The 15,000-nt window shown below is 39.5% G+C and overlaps 1 long non-coding RNA gene across 2 annotated transcripts in view; it reads right to left on the reverse strand.

Moving 5' to 3' along the window:
- The window catches only part of LOC138950497 (uncharacterized), an 18,140-nt gene that overhangs the window by 1,846 nt on the left and 1,294 nt on the right, over positions 1-15,000 (reverse strand). Inside the window, exons 2-4 of one of the 2 annotated variants that reach the window (XR_011450690.1) lie at positions 7,207-7,244; positions 4,559-4,651; positions 1,145-1,226 (exon numbers count right to left, since the gene is read on the reverse strand). This is a non-coding gene — a long non-coding RNA (uncharacterized lncRNA). The remainder of the gene's footprint in view (positions 1-1,144; positions 1,227-4,558; positions 4,652-7,206; positions 7,245-15,000) is intronic. The other variant, XR_011450691.1, reaches the window with a different exon arrangement.

The raw sequence follows: 15,000 nt of genomic DNA on the forward strand, positions 1-15,000 counted from the left end.
TTATGTCAACGTGCCTGCTCTGCGCGTCCAGGAAGGCTCTTAGGGAGAAGTGACTGCTTTCGCTGCTTACATGTTTCTGACGACGAGGTTGTCAGGTGTTTTTCTTGACTGAGCGTGGAACATTTCAACGCAAACTCAGCACATGAAGGGTGTGGCAGGAAACTCGTCGACGGGCGAAAGCCATACAAAGGAAGCGGATTCGCTTAAAGGAGAGCTACTTACATTAGGCTGTTGAGTTAATAAATCGTTATTTAACACTGTTGACGAGTCTATGTTTGTGGAATGAAATACTCTCTGTTGTTCTTTCCAGGTTAGAGCATAATTTGCTCCTTGTGACGCTAAAAGAATAATCTGTATATGTTTTTTGCAGATATGGAGAGAAGGAAGGAAAATAGCTGATTTGTTGTTTTAAAAGTTTGTTTGTGCAGGCCCACGTGCTCTATGAAATATAAAAGGGTGACATGTTTAAAGGTGGAGTGAGAAGGGATGCGTGGCATGTTTAGTGCACCGATGCTTTTTTTTTTGGCAGCCTTCCTACTTATCTACTGACCTATCTACGTATGCTGTAACCTGGTGTCGCGGTGCTGTATGCTGTTGCTGCTGCAGGGATAACCGGTGAGGCCTTCACCATCTGCAGCGGTCTTCCGGCAGGCAGTGACGACACCTACACGACCACCCGTTGTCTTCAGAGACTGAGTGAGGCGCCTGATATCTCCACTGATCCCTGCTTCGTTTCTACGCCAGCCGGCACTTCAATCAACGGAGCAGTTGTGTAGATAGACTATTCACGGGTCGCCCACTCAGTGGCAAAAAGCTAAGTGCACCATGTTCATTGCACCCTGTATACCACCTAGTCATCTTTTATATTTGTGATTTTATTTGAGTGGTGACAACGTGGGGTGTGTGACACCTGCATTAACCAGCGCTTTTAGGCAGAACAGTTAACTTTCCTGTCTTTACACGAGATTCTATCTTTGTTGTATGACTGCGAGAGTGGATCGTGGTGTGGTTAGTTAGTAGTAACTAACCGTTCATAATCACCTTCTGTGATCTGTTTAAACGTGACACAGACAGACAGACAGACAGGCAGGCAGGCAGGCAGACAGGCAGACAGACAGACAGACAAGACAGACATACATCTTACCTGCTTAAGGGATTGGTCTGAAGTTTTGCTTCTAAGGCTGGACCTCGCTTTGACAGGTCAGACTCGGGTCTAGCGTGTGCTCCTGTATACGAAGCAGCAACAGTCACCGCAATCACACACACAGGTTTAAAACACAACAATTATACTTTGCTGGTTGGTACCCGTGTGACTTGGAATAAAGGCCGTGAAAGGTGAAAGCTCGCCCTACTAGGCTTGAGGTTTGCTGGCCGATGTGAATGCGTGATACATTGTGTAAACAAATTCCATCTCACACGGCAGAAATAATATGTAATGCGCATTGAGCATATATATGATTATGCGCTATAGCAAATGTCCATTATTATTATTACTATTATTATTATTATCATTATTATTGGTACGTACATTGTCTAAATCTTGAATTAGCTCCGGACTGGATTCGAGTGGTAGTTGTCTTAAATTTACAACAACAACAACAACAACAACAACAACAACAACAACACCAACAACAACACCAACAACAACTGTATTGCCAGACCCACCCGAAGACTTTTTACGAGAAGTGAATGCAGCCTTTTATTCTTTCCTGTGGAATAGTAAACCTGCAAAGATTCGGCGTAATGTCGTTTGCAGACCCTATTGCAATGGTGGTCTGAATACGATTGACATTTATACTTTTGTGGCATCAGTAAAGATAAATTGGATTTGCAGATTAAAATGTTTGAATTTGATGTAAACAAGTTTTTTGTTAATATGATACCTGGAATGAAAGACATATTTAAAGTGGGTGCCGAGTATGCAAATGTGTTAATGAAACGAGGTGGTAACCCTTTTTGGAAGGATGTTTTGAAACATTATAAGAAATGCTGTTCCTTAAGCAAGGTAATTAATGTGAATTTGTTTGTTTGTTTGTTTGCTTAACGCCCAGCCGACCACTAAGGGCCATATCAGGGCGGTATTAATGTGAATGATTTTGTTTCCGAATGTATACATTACAATTTGAACATTATACGAGACCACGGTGCAATAATAAATAAGGAATGGATTGAACATGATGTAGTGTTTGTCCACCAGTTGCTACATTTAAATTGAAGTTTTTTTACCTTTGAAAAATTTAGATTACATTTTCCTTTTGTTCAAACTAATGTTGTTCTTTTTTTCTATGAGGGAGTGATTAAGTCCTTACGAAAATATCAGGGAAAAGTAAACATTGATTCGTTGAATGGTTTTCAGATTAGGGATTATAAACCCTGGCAGATTATTTGTAGAGGCAAACAGGCAATTAAAGAAGTTTTTTTTAAATCAAAATTTTATAATAACGCGGCCTGCAGGCATGAACAAATGGAATATGTATTTTTACAACCTTAACTGGAAAAACATTTTTGATTAGTGTTTTAAAAAAAATAAGGACACAATTTAAAATGGTTCCAGACCAGATTGCTTCACCGCATTCTTGGTGTTGCTAGCCAGTTATTTGTTCAAAAGATACTTGACAGTCCCCTTTGTGCCTTTTGTAAAAATGAAAATGAAACAATTTCCCATAGATTTTGGTACTGCCCGCTTTGTCGGAAATGTTGGACTGATTTGGAAGATGTGTTAAACAGAAGTTGTATTTTCCGCGCAAATGTTCATTTTACAGAAGAATTCATTTTGTTAGGGTGTATGAACAATGTTAAGGTAGATGTGGTTTTGGATTTTATCATTTTGTTTGCAAAGTTTTTGTTTAAAAAGAGTAAGTTACAAGAGACAAGGCCACTGTTGGAAATTATTTTAAGAAATTTGAAATACAGATTTGAAATAGAAAAATATTCCAGTTTCAATGCTGGTAACATTACCAAATTTGTAGAAATATGGTTCCCATATGAAGAGTTGGTTAGGTAGTACGCTAGGTGTGCAGAGATGTGATGATTTGTGTATGTCTTTTTTTGTTTTTGTTTGTTTGTTTGACTGTATTATTATTAAGAGGGTAATACGTCCATAATGTCAAGTATTGTAATCTGCATGTTATGCTATGCTCCAGCCTTTCTTGTAGGCGAACGGTATGCTATTGTCCTACTGTTGTATGTGTACGTCTTGTATACTTGCCATTTACATATTCATTATAATAGTTGAAGGATGAATGATGATACATTATATTGTAGACGGATGCACGTTATTGATTAAAAGCCCCACAATGATGTGTTTGGCAAAAACAAACAAAAAAACAACAACAACAAGAAACAACAGCAAACAACAACAAACAACAAACAACAAAAAAGAAACAACCAACTAACAACAAACAAACAACAAACAAACAAACAACAACAAACAACAAACAACAAACAAACAAACAAACAACAAACAACAAACAACAAACAAACAAACAAACAACAAACAAACAACAAACAAACAACAACAAACAAACAAACAACAAACAAACAACGACAACAACGACGACGACGACAACAGCAACAACAACAACAACAACATTAACAACAACAACAACGACAATAACAAAAACAACAACAAACAAACAAACAACAACGACAACAACGACGACGACGACGACAACAACAACAACAACACCAACAACAACGCGTACCTAAGCCAGTAATGTTGTAACCGTGTTTTACGCTTTATTCGGACGCGGCAGATGAAAGGACTCCCAGGCTCAGAAGTTTAAAATAAAAAGAGCAAAAATACAAGATGTGCTTGAAAAGCCGCCCCAACCACCCTTGTAAGTGGGTAGAGTGATTCTGAGAAAACTACTGGACTGATCTTCATGAACCCTCACATGATAGTTCCTGGGTATGATATCCCCATCATGTCTTTGATGACGTCATATCCGGCTTTTTGTGAAAGTTGAGGCAGCACTATCGCACTCTCATTTTCTAACCAATTTTGTTAAAATTGTGGTCAAGTAGTCTTGGACGAAGGCCGGACTTTGGTATTGTATTTTAGCGTGGAGGCTTACACATTAAATTTGTCATTACAATCGAATTTCACAAACAAATTTTAAATTGATTGCATCGTATTTTTCATCAATTTCTGAATCTAACAAAATATACATATGTCATGTTCAATCTTATAATGTAATTACAATTAACGAAAATAGAATAATTAGTACCACGAATAAAATGTAATAAATCGATCCAAAAATTACTTCATCTTATTCTTTATCATTTACTGATTTCAAAAACAGATAGATATGATATGTGGTTTTCAAAAAAAGCTCAAAAAGTTAAAAAGAATACAGAAAAGCGCTCTCCATTGCTTCGCGCAATACTTCGTTTTACACGTGAAAAAGAACAATTTTCTTATCGCGGGAATTGACGAAGCTGTATTGCATTGGTGAAAACATGCTGTGCGTTCAGTTTCATTCTGTTAATTCGACGGCTTGCCTAAATGTAGTCATTTCGCCTTACACCACTTGATTGTTCTTGCAGATGACCTTACCATAAAGTGCCATAAGAAGTACCAAACAGGACCCCGCCAAAAGTACCAAGGGTCGGTTCATTGTCATTGCTGAAGTGTATGCCTTCTGGTCAACTGAAACAAAGTAAAACAATCCAAGATCACACAATGTGGTCCTGATTTGGCCTATTATGGTCCGCTGGACCCGAAAAGCAACAGCTAACTAACTAACTAACTATGCTTCTGTGGAAAGTACAAAGTTACAATCGTTTGGTGTGTGTGTGTGTGTGTGTGTGTGTGTGTGTGTGTGTGTGTGTGTATGTGTGTGTGTGTGCGTGTGTGTGTATGTATGTGTGTGTGTGTGTATGTGTGTGTGTGTGTGTGTGTGTGTGTGTGTGTGTGTGTGTTTTCAACCCAATCACGGAGTTATTACGTTTTCATAGTGATTAGAAACAAGTGACAAGGAACACCATTTACTCTTGTACATGTACTATGCATATTACTATGCATATTGATTCTATTCAGGACTTAGTCGTTTTGAGTTGTTTTCAGACGAACCATTTCGTAGAATTCTGTATAGCATTTAGCAAAGAAAAAAGCAATTTGGTTTTGTCGAGTTAAGAAAAAACAAGTCGCGTAAGGCGAAAATACAACATTTAGTCAAGTAGCTGTCGAACTCACAGAATGAAACTGAACGCAATGCAACGCAGCAAGACCGTATACTCGTAGCATCGTCAGTCCACCGCTCACGGCATAGGCAGTGAAATTGACAAGAAGAGCGGGGTAGTAGTTGCGCTGGGAAGGATAGCACGCTTTTCTGTACCTCTCTTCGTTTTAACTTTCTGAGCGTGTTTTTAATCCAAACATATCATATCTATATGTTTTTGGAATCAGGAACCGCCAAGGCATAAGATGGAATTGTTTATAAATTGATTTCGAAAATTTTATTTTGATCATAATTTTTATATTTTTAATTTTCAGAGCTTGTTTTTAATCCAAATATAACATATTTATATGTTTTTGGAATCAGGAAATGGTGAAGAATAAGATGAACGTAAATTTGGATCGTTTTACAAATTTTTTTTTTTTTTACAATTTTCAGATTTTTAATGACCAAAGTCATTAATTAATTTTTAAGCCACCACGCTGAAATGCAATACCAAAGTTTGGGCTTTGTCAAACATTACCCGACCAAAATTTCAACCAATTTGGTTGAAAAATGAGGGCGTGACAGTGCCGCCTCAACTTTCACGAAAAGCCGGATATGACGTCATCAAAGACATTTATAAAAAAAATGAAAAAAATGTTCGGGGATTTCATACCCAGGAACTCTCATGTCAAATTTCATAAAGATCGGTCCAGTAGTTTAGTCTGAATCGCTCTACACACACACACACACACACACACACACACACACACACACACACACACACACACACACACACACAGACACACGCACGCACATACACCACGACCCTCGTCTCGATTCCCCCCTCTACGTTAAAACATTTAGTCAAAACTTGACTAAATGTAAAAATGGAGTAAGTTTTCAAACCGCAAATTTTCATGACAGGGTAGATTTGCATTTTTTTTCTTTCTCACAAAATAATTCATGTAGAAAGAACAAGTCGCGTAAGGCGAAATTACTACATTTAGTGAAGCTGTCGAACTCACGGGATGAAACTGAACGCACTGTATTTATTCACTAAGACAGTACAACTTCGTCAATCCCCGCGTGAGGGAAATCGCTCACCTTCCACGTGCAAAACGTAGTGATATTGACACGCCAGATTAGCGCGGTAGCGTATTGTGCTATAAAGCAGGAAAGCGCGCTTTTCTGCATTCGTGTTAACTTTCTGAGCTTGTTTTGAATACAACCTATCATATCTATATGTTTTTGGAATCAGGAAATGATCACGAATAAGATGACATCATTTTTGAATCGATTTCTTACATTTTAATCGTAAAACTAATTATTCTATTTTCGTTAATTGTGATCACATTTTAAGAGTAAACATGACATATGTATATATTTTTAGATTCAAAATGAGATGAAAAATACGATGCAATCAATTTTAAATCTGTTTGCGAAAAATCGATTTTAATGACAACTTTAATGAGCAAACTCATTAATTAAATTGCAAGCCTCCAAGCTGAAATGCAATACAAAAGTCTGGGCTTCGTCGAAGATTACTTGACCAAAATGTCAACCAATATGGTTGAAAAATGAGAGCGTGACAGTGCCGCCTCAACATTCACGAAAAGTCGGATATGACGTCATCAAAGACATTTATCAAAAAATGAAAAAAACGTCTGGGGATATACACAGGAACTCTCATGTAAAATGTTATAAAGATCGGTCCAGTAATTTACTCTAAATCGCTCTACACACACACACACACACACACACACACACACACACACACACACACACACACACACACACACACACACACACACACACACATACACTACCACGACCCTCGTCTCGATTCCCCCCTCTACAATAACACATTTAGTCAAAACTTGACTAAATGTAAAAAGCAGTCTGGTTACATCACGTTTAAAACAACAAACATGTATGCACAGATTGTTAGTACACATAAACATGTATTTCGCAAAGTTTTGTAGCATCAAACAAACCAATTTAAAATATGGTTACGTCAAGTTGAAACAAAGTGAATACATACTGCAAATGTTTACGAAGAATAGTTCGTCACAGAGCGTCCTGTTTCAGAAATTGTATGAGTAAAATAACAACACCCAAAGACATATATATATAGATCCGGACGATAATCTGACTTTAGTATTTCTTGCATTGTTTGCTTCAGCTGTTACATGTTTTAATTACCTTAGTAAGCTTATGGACTAGACAAGAAGAAAGGCAAAAGGTCAACCAAGCCATAGCAGGTTGTTTTAATTGTTTAACACGTGCGTAGTCAATGTTTCACGCTAACACACACACACACACACACACACACACACACACACACACACACACACACACACACACACACACACACACACACACACATACGTGTCTGAGGGGGGGGGATGATATCTGGACATTTAAAAAAATGTTATATCTGGACTTGTTTATTTCTAAAGCTAGAGAAACGGAATGCGAGTGTAAACATGTGTTAGACTTTAAGAATACTTTTTGAGAGACATTTTTAGAAAAACACTCATTATTGAAAATTACACACCCAAAAAATAGAGATTCTGAAACACGTGTTATATCTGTACATCTGCCACCTAAAAGTGAATGATAGCCGGACATATGACCGGAAAGCTGTAAATACTATCAACTTTATCAAAATAGCGTAACATATGCGTGGTAGTACAAAAAAGCTACCAGTAATCCCACATTATTTTTTTTTGACAGGGACAAACCAAGGGGAACTTTAACGCCTCTCGGCGTATTTTTTCGAGACAAATATCTCCGCAGCTGATATAGTTGATAGACTTTATTGGATGTCGTTATTCAAATGCAATCCGTCAGAGACAGAAAGCTTAGAAAGGAATTACGTTGTATTTGTCAGATATGACATTTATGGGTTTTATGTGTGAACATGTATGTAATATGAGTACTTAATTAATGATGAAATGATGCTGTTATTAGTATGCATTAATTGACAGAAGTAGACTCGTATCGCGAAAAACATTATTATTGATTCGCATGCCTGTTGGACCATGATTATGGGGTATGTACTGTTACCTGTAGAGCCGAGTCTCCACGCACTCACGTGCAACAGGTGAAAAACCTGAATGTCCATTTTTTGTAAGGTGAGCTGTTAGACTTGTCGCCAGTCACCTAAGCTGTTAGCTTCACTTGCCCATTGAACATGTAAGCGGCAAGTCGGGGAAGATTCTTTGCTCGCGTGCTCAGGTAAACTATTTTTCATGATATGTTTTTGCTAAGGAACACTAGTATGTTTATGAATAATCATTCTTAATATTCGCTGTTATGTTAACTTAAGTGTTCATTGTACTAGTTCTTAATCTGGATATTCTGAATAGTTGTTTAATGTGTGGATAAATAACTCGGACATGGATGGGAATTGATATTAGTATTGACAGTAGTTATTTAAGAATTCGTGTGTGTGTGGTTGAATGTAGAGTGTAATTACAGCCCAGGGTGAATGATGAGTGAATTGCTGTGTGTGTTATGCCTATGGAAATACTGACTCAAGAATTACTTTCACAGGAGTCTTCCCAGAGACAGAAGATGGAATTCGCGAGAGCTTGTTTGACCATTCAAGCAGACGCATGAAGAAACGAAGATGCACGAAGCAGAGCGACGTGATCTACTAACCGGACTTTACGGACCACGCCAGGAGTCGCCGCGTCGGCTGGGTGATGGAGAAACAGAGATGAACTACACTACGCTGTTCTGGTGATGGGGTAACACATTAATTTACTCATCTAGAACCCTGGGCGTATTGTGTATATGTGTGTGAATCCTGAACGTTTGATATATGTACATGCTTTACCAGTGAGCTATATAAACATATTGAGCTCCACGTATTTTCTTTTATTGTTGGAATGAATCGGAGGAGAATAACGAATGCGTATAAATGAAATAGTAGCCTTCTGACTGACAGTCGGTATTGTAGATAATTCATTCCTGACAATTGGTGACCCCGTTTTCTCCAGTGTATGTGTCTTTAACAGATTGTAGACTGTTAACGCACACTTTTTGAAGATTTTTTCATTGTGTGTTGGTTGCTTGACTACGTGTGTAAGCATATCTGTAAACACACATTTTGTGAATAATGTTGTTACAGTGGTGAAGTGTTTTCATGAAGTAACTTTTACAGTATAGTCGTTTTGTATATATATTATCACCATGAGTGACGATTGGGATTTGTGGATGTCTCGTGGGAAAGAGCTAGGTCTTAAAGACAAAGACTTAACCGGTTTTGTCCGTGAACAGCAAAATATTGCTAGAGATGAACGGAAAGAAAAAAGAGAGGCAGAAAGTGCCCGACTAGAAGTGCATGCAAAGCGAGAGACAGAAAAGGAGCTTGCCAAACTAGAAGTCGAAAAAGAGCATGAAAAGCGAGAGACAGAAAAGGAGCTTGCCAGACTAGAAGTCGAAAAAGAGAAACTAGAAGTTGAAAAAGAAAAAGAGCAGACTAGACAAAGCGAGTTAGATCTCGAAACGGAAAGGGTGAAAAAGGAGAGATCAGACGGTAAAGTTAGTCAGTCAAACAGTTCTGGACCTTTTCATCCAAAATTGCCTATGTTCGATGAAAACAAAGACGACATTGATGCATTTTTGTTTCGGTTTGAAACACACGCTTCGGCATGCGGCTGGGATAAGGGTAAATGGCCTGTCTACTTGGCTGCTTTATTGAAAGGTAGTGCCTTGTCGCTTTATCATTCAATTTCAGGAGAACAAACCCTTTCGTGGGATGTATTGAAGTCTCATCTTCTTCGTAAGTTCCAATGCACAGAGGAAGGTTTCAGAGAGCGTTTCAGGGCTGTTCGTCCCGAGATGGGAGAGTCATTTTTGGCGTTTTTAACGCGCTGTCGTCATTTGCTCAACCGATGGACTGAGTTGTCTGGTGTTTCCAACACTGCCGAAGGTTTACAAGACTTGTTTCTGCGTGAACAGATACTTCAGAGTTGTACAAAAGATTTGGCCGTGTTCTTGAGGGAACGTCAGCTGGGTGACGTAGCTGCGTTATGTGAAGCAGCTGAACTTTACCGTGAAGCTCATCCCAACAAAACCTTAGCACGGAAATCAGATGTTTCTATATTTTCAGCTGGAGTTGGAGTTGCAGATTCAACAGGGTTTAACAACGGGGGCAGTGGTTCTCGAGGTTATCGAGGAGGCCGAGGTTCTTCGGGTACAGGTCGAGGTGAGTTTCGAGGACAACGCAGGGGTGCACGTAGAGGGACCATTAAACAGAGTGATGTCTGTAGGATCTGTGGGGGTCAAGGTCATTGGGCGAACCAGTGTGCTTCGTCTAAAAACTTTGCTGAAACATTTAGCTCCGCTGTTAGCGAACACGTTCTTGTTTCAGAGGGACAACCTGGCCTACATCTGGAAATAGGAACCATCAATGGTTTTTCAGGGACAATCTTGCGGGACACAGGATGCACTACTGCTGGTGTGAAACGGGCTTTAGTTCGTGATGATCAGTTCACAGGGCAGGAGCAGCGTTGTCGGTCTTTTGGGGGACACATTGAGACATTTCCCTTGGCTGAAGTGGTTGTGGACTCGCCTTATTTTGCAGGTGTTCTGACGTGTTGTGTCATTGACAATCCTGTGGCAGATCTTATTCTTGGGAACCTACCAGGTGTTGTTTCAGTATCTGGGGGATGTGTGGGCTCTATTGTTCCAGACGCTGTCGGACTAGTGACTACCAGGCTACAAACGGAGAAAGCCAAAGGTTCAGTGAGACCGTTAAAATCGGTACCTTGTGTTTTTACTGATGTAACTCCTGAGAAGTTAGCTGATATGCAAACCAAAGATGAATCACTTAAGAAGTGCTTCGAGCAAGTTCAGGAGGAATCGCAGGTCACAGATCAGAGCAAACCTTACTTCATCACGAAAGATGGGGTACTTCACAGAGCATTTTGTGAGAAGACTGAGATCGTCTTTCAAGTTGTTGTCCCTACTTCTTTGAGAGAACAAGTTCTCCATACCGCCCATGACGCTCTCATGTCGGGTCACTTCGGTACCAGAAGAACGTTAAAAAGGATCTTGACCCAATTTTTTTGGCCAGGCGTCAGGCGTGACGTAGGCAAGTATTGTAGAACGTGCGATGTGTGTCAGAAGACGTCTTCCAAGGGTCGCGTTCCCGCTGCTCCTCTTCAGAAGATGCCGCTTATCGACGTTCCTTTCAAGAAAATCTGTATTGACTTGGTCGGTCCTTTTAAACCTGTATCTTCGACTGGATTCCGGTACATTCTGACGATAGTGGATACAGCGACTCGTTTCCCCGAAGCAATTCCATTGAAGCAGATTGATACTGTTTCTGTTGCTGAAGCACTGTTTTCAGTTTTCTCGAGGATGGGCTGTCCTCAGGTCATTGTCTCGGATTGTGGAACGCAGTTTGTTTCTGATCTCATGATGGAGATATACAGACTTTTGGCAATCAAGTCGATCCACACTTCTCCTTACCATGCTCAAGCAAATGGGTTAGTCGAACGATTCAACGGAACTCTGAAGAGCATGTTGCAGAAGGTTGTCCAGGAGCGCCCAACTGACTGGGACAGATACGTTCCTGCACTCCTGTTTGCGTATCGTGAACTTCCAAATGTCAGTACAGGGTTTTCTCCCTATGAGCTTCTCTTTGGACGTACTCCGAGAGGCCCAATGTCTATCTTAGCGGACTCATGGACAGGGAGGACTGATGGAGATGAAGCCAAACCTCTATATCAGTATGTCTTCGATTTGAAGAACAGAATCGCTGATACGTGTGCTCTAGCACAATCGAATGTTCGTGATGCTGCTCGTATTCACAAACATTACCATGACAGGAAGGCCAAACTTCGTACTTTTCTACCTGGGGATGAAGTTCTTGTACTCTTAACTGCTGACAGCAACAAGCTTCTCATGTGCTGGAAAGGTCCATTCAAAGTGATGGAGGTGGTTAGCCCTGTTGACTACCGCATTGATCTCAACGGCAAACACAAGGTGTTTCACGTCAACATGCTGAAGAAGTATGAGAGACGAGTTTTGACAGCAGCTGTTGCTGTGGAAAGAGAGTTAAGTACTGGTCCAGTTCCTGATGACCAGGAAGTCTCAACGTTGATGTCTGACTCTGATCAGAAGGCAGATGCGTGTTCGGATCACGTCTTGTCGGTCTTGTTGTCGGTCGGGGATATCTCAAACCGGAGGACGGGAAGGTCAAGATTTTGTCTGTGATCAAACTCTTTGAACAAGAAGAAAAATGGCCCTGGAAGTCAGATCTGTTTGTATAGGTACTGTATATACAAGTAGTGACGTTGACACTTTGAGTGGGACTTATTGTGTTAAATGCAATGTATTATCATGGATGATAACATTTGTATGGTGTTATCGAGTTAAGAAATGAGAAATCTTTTATGCAGCTTTCTACTTGAAGTGGGGGGCATTGTCAGATATGACATTTATGGGTTTTATGTGTGAACATGTATGTAATATGAGTACTTAATTAATGATGAAATGATGCTGTTATTAGTATGCATTAATTGACAGAAGTAGACTCGTATCGCGAAAAACATTATTATTGATTCGCATGCCTGTTGGACCATGATTATGGGGCCTGTACTGTTACCTGTAGAGCCGAGTCTCCACGCACTCACGTGCAACAGGTGAAAAACCTGAATGTCCATTTTTTGTAAGGTGAGCTGTTAGACTTGTCGCCAGTCACCTAAGCTGTTAGCTTCACTTGCCCATTGAACATGTAAGCGGCAAGTCGGGAAAGATTCTTTGCTCGCGTGCTCAGGTAAACTATTTTTCATGATATGTTTTTGCTAAGGAACACTAGTATGTTTATGAATAATCATTCTTAATATTCGCTGTTATGTTAACTGTGTTCATTGTACTAGTTCTTAATCTGGATATTCTGAATAGTTGTTTAATGTGTGGATAAATAACTCGGACATGGATGGGAATTGATATTAGTATTGACAGTAGTTATTTAAGAATTCGTGTGTGTGTGGTTGAATGTAGAGTGTAATTACAGCCCAGGGTGAATGATGAGTGAATTGCTGTGTGTGTTATGCCTATGGAAATACTGACTCAAGAATTACTTTCACAGGAGTCTTCCCAGAGACAGAAGATGGAATTCGCGAGAGCTTGTTTGACCATTCAAGCAGACGCATGAAGAAACGAAGATGCACGAAGCAGAGCGACGTGATCTACTAACCGGACTTTACGGACCACGCCAGGAGTCGCCGCGTCGGCTGGGTGATGGAGAAACAGAGATGAACTACACTACGCTGTTCTGGTGATGGGGTAACACATTAATTTACTCATCTAGAACCCTGGGCGTATTGTGTATATGTGTGTGAATCCTGAACGTTTGATATATGTACATGCTTTACCAGTGAGCTATATAAACATATTGAGCTCCACGTATTTTCTTTTATTGTTGGAATGAATCGGAGGAGAATAACGAATGCGTATAAATGAAATAGTAGCCTTCTGACTGACAGTCGGTATTGTAGATAATTCATTCCTGACAGTATTGTTTTCCTGCTTTGCCTGGCTCAGGTCGGGAAATTCAGGACCGAAATGACCCAAGATGCAACTCATTCCTTTTGATGAGTTTCAAGTTTCTTAAAAGTTTTCGCAGCTGTTGGCAGACTTTATTGGATGTCGTTATTCAAATGTATCCGTCAGAGACAGAGAGCTTAGAAAGGAATTACGTAATTGGTAGACTTTATTGGATGTCATTATTCAAATGCAATCCGTCAGAGACAGAGAGCTTAGAAAGGAATTACGTAATTGGTAGACTTTATTATATGTCGTTATTCAAATGCAATCCGTCAGAGACAGAGAGCTTAGAAAGGAATTACGTAATTGGTAGACTTTATTGGATGTCATTATTCAAATCTGCCGTGTAAAGGCAGAAGGAAGCAAGTCCATGAAACATAGTTTCGAGAAAATCGACATTTTCTGTTTGCATCACTGTTTTGGAATGAAAAGCTTTAAATGATTTTGTTTGTTTGCTGATAACATGTGGGGCATTATTGTGCGTTTCTGCTATGAATATTAAAACCCTCATTTGATTCATCACTTAGAAATAATGATTTTTGTGGACTTACTGCCTTTTGTCGAATTATTCCCCAAACTCATTCACTTAAAATAATGGTAAAAGGCAGTAAGAGGACATACTGCTTTTTGCCAAATTATATCCCGACTAATATCTTATTTTTAACAAATGGCAAAAAGCAGCATTGGACTTACTGCTTTCTGCCATATTATATCCTGTTCGTTATATCTGGCTGAGAAAAAGGCATAAAGCAGCAAGTGGGCTTGCTGATTTCTGCTAATTTATCATATCAGAACATTGAAATTAGAAGAAAATACACGCAACACAGCTTTTGGAACTTTTTTTCAAATGTGACCTTACGCCCGGTAATTTCGTGAATTTCTGAATGCACAAAACACTTCCTTGGTGAACAGTTGGATTAACTGAGACGAATGTTCCCGTTTTCTTAAATTTCAACACATGCTTAAGTTATAGTCTTTGTCTGTGATTCTCGTTTTGCTTATCATTCTGTGGTCGCTCTCTTATGATTAACTTTATTGTTAATCCGTTCTTGTGCCATTTATATAGTTTAAGAAAGACCATTATTTTTAATACAAGTCTGACTCTCTCTTTTGATATTGACAAGACAAATATTGACTTGACGCAAGTATTCTAACATTAAAATGCAAATATAAGAAAACGTTTAAACACACACACGCTTTTTCGTGCTGCTTGTCTGTAACAGTTATACACACACACACACACACACACACACACACACACACACAC

Source organism: Littorina saxatilis, linkage group LG16 (genome assembly GCF_037325665.1).
Source record: "Littorina saxatilis isolate snail1 linkage group LG16, US_GU_Lsax_2.0, whole genome shotgun sequence".
Classification (NCBI taxonomy): domain Eukaryota; kingdom Metazoa; phylum Mollusca; class Gastropoda; order Littorinimorpha; family Littorinidae; genus Littorina; species Littorina saxatilis.